The sequence below is a fragment of the Palaemon carinicauda genome, chromosome 28 (genome assembly GCF_036898095.1).
Source record: "Palaemon carinicauda isolate YSFRI2023 chromosome 28, ASM3689809v2, whole genome shotgun sequence".
In the NCBI taxonomy this organism is placed as follows: domain Eukaryota; kingdom Metazoa; phylum Arthropoda; class Malacostraca; order Decapoda; family Palaemonidae; genus Palaemon; species Palaemon carinicauda.
Window position 1 is genome coordinate 65,354,788 of NC_090752.1, and position 3,135 is coordinate 65,357,922.

Consider the following 3,135-nt stretch of genomic DNA (forward strand, 5'->3'; position numbering starts at 1 on the left):
CTCCAAACACCCAATTAAATTAAGGGCTATTTTTACTTGAAGGGGAAGGGGATGTAATGTATCTAGAAGCTCCTACAAACAGGGAATCAGGACAAAAGACCTGGGAGAGCAAATAATCCTTTATAAAAGAGGACGTAAACATTGGGAGACGATTGCCTCTGTATCGAATTGCGAGAAGGGAAGAAGAAGAAACCAATATAGCCATGAAGGAGACAAGGGCTTCGGGAGATAGTAGGGTTGTGTGGATGCAGACTTGTTGCTACTACGCGTAAACAAATGGAAATAAACATATTATCCGGCGGTGGCTTATGAAAAAAAGGGGGTTTAAGGTATTTATAAATGTTTTATGATGAGACGGTGAGATTATTACACGAGTGTGTGTGGGGGGGGGGGGGGGGCTGTAAGAAGAATTTTCAACGCAAATCATAATGAAATGCATTATTATTATTATTATTATTATTATTATTATTATTATTATTATTATTATTAGCTAAGCTATAACCCTAGTTAGAAAAGCAGGATGCTATAAACCTAAGGGCTCCAACGGGAAAAAAATAACAGAGTGAGGAAAGGAAACAAGGAAATAAATAAACTACAAGAGAAGTAATAACAATCAAATTAAAATATTTTAAGACCACTAACAACATTAAATTAGATCTATCATATATAAACTAAAAAAACTTCTTAAAAACAAGAGGAATATAAATAAGAAAGAATAGCGTGCCCGAATGTACCCTCAAGTACTGTGTTTTAAGGTTTATTAAAAAAAATAAATAAATAAGTACGCCAGAAAGTTATGTTAGGGATAGAAATATTAGTAATAGTAATATAAGTTCTATTGAGGAAATACTATAGACTAGAGAGGTCAAAATAAGAGCTCTAGTGGTAAATATATTCATATTGATTGTAATTATTACACTGATGATTGGGCATGCTCTTCGCACTCCCCAAGTGAGATTAGTTCACCAAACGTTCAGCTGGGCTCCACAAGGCACTAAAAGATTTGGAAGACCCAGACCTACATGATGAGGAATATGAAGCTTGAAGTAGGAGATGATGAATGGAAAAGTATTCAATTAAAAGCTCAAGATAGAGACGACTGGCGAAATCTAACTGAGGCCTTTTACGTCAATAGGCGTCGGAGGAGATGATATATATATATATATATATATATATATATATATATATATATATATATATATATATATATATATATATATATATATAGTATATAGTATATACGTACATATATACATATGTATATATATATATATATATGTATGTATATGTATGTATATATATATATATATATATATATATATATATATATATATATATATATATATATATAATGTGTGTATGTGTGTATGTGTGTGTGTGTGTGTGTGTGTATTATAGCCTCGAAGGAAAAATGAAAAGACATGATTGGAGTTAGTACTTTCGTCCATTAGGGACATCAACAGACTCAACAATGAGAATACATATACAAAGACATAGTATTTATACAGAAGGGGATCCAACAGCTGTCAATTTCAAATAATTCCAGAATAGTCAGATTTTAGATAAAAGGATAATACCGGATTAACGGAAACCAGACCAGGGCTTAGATTCAAATTTCTACCTTTGGTACAGGAGATTAAAAAGGATTCAACAATATTCCTTTGGATATAGTCATTTACATAGGATTATTTTATTCGCCTGTGAACATCCAATTCTGTGACTTGACCTTAACCAGTCACAGAATTGGATGGTCAGAGGCCAAAGGTAATTATAACAAAAACAAGATTTAGAAGAGTAAATCTCGTAAAGAAACATGGAAAATTATGAATAATATTGTACCTACTAAAACATATGAGATTGAATACGACAACCCAAAAGCTAAAGCAGATCAATTTAACCAACACTCTGCCAATGTAGAAAAAAAAAACTTATGATAAAACGCAGGAAATTCTACAAAAGTACGAAAATCAAGATATTAGAACCACTAAAACTAATTATGAATATAATTTAAAATTGTTTAGACCTGAACCAGTTACAGTAGAAACAATAATATTAACAGTTAAGAGTTTGAATAATAGTAATGCTTACGGGACGGACGGTATTCCTACTAGTTTTCTAAAAGATTCCCTTACAATTATTGCATACTATATCACGGTTATCATAAATACATCGATTGTAACTGGGAAATATCCTTCTATTTAGAGACAACCCCTCGTAGACCCTCTTCACAAGAAAGGAGACAAGGACGACCCTGGTAATTACAGACCGGTTTCTATCCTTCCAGTAATATCGAAAGTAATAGAAAAGATTGTATGTAATCAGGTATTGGAACATCTAGAAAAAAAAATAATTTGATTTCTAACACTCAGCATGAATTCCGTAAAGGTTTATCTACAGAAACAGCTTTGATGAAATTAACATATAAAATTCATAAACATATTGATGGAAAAAAGTTTCCATTTTAATTTCATGCGACCTATCAAAGGCATTTGATAGTGTCAACTATGATGAATTGTGTAAATCTCTTATGGAACATTATATTGATACTTTCTGGTCTCAGGATTACTTGAAGGATAGAAGTCAGGTAGTTATATTAGGAGACGTAAATTCTTGTATTGAGTATTAAAAAGCTTGAATTTGGGGTCCCACAGGGATCTGCCCTAGGCCCAATTCTATTTTTAGTCTACGTTAATGATATAAATACATAGAAAACTGCCTGCTAATTCCATACGCTGATGACACCCAATTTCTTTTGGCAGATCAAATAAAAAATCTAGATGCCTTGATTAAAAGGGCTGAACTAATATTGCTCAAAATTAAGAAATACTTTCTAAGAAAAGGGCTATTATTAAATGCCACCAAAACACAGTGCATGTTTGTGGGTAGCTCACAGTAAATTAGAAAAATTCCAGATGACATTATAATTAAATGCGATGATGAAGAAGTAAATATAAGTCAACATGTGAAAATCTAGGTCTACACATGGACAAGTATAAGACTTTCAGTACCCACATTGACGAGCTCAGTAGAAAAGTTAGTGGCATTCTAATGTATTTAAGTAGAGTAAAAGATTACTTTGATGATTCTACTCGGGCTTTGATTGTGGAAAGTCTGGTTTTGAATGTAATAAACTAC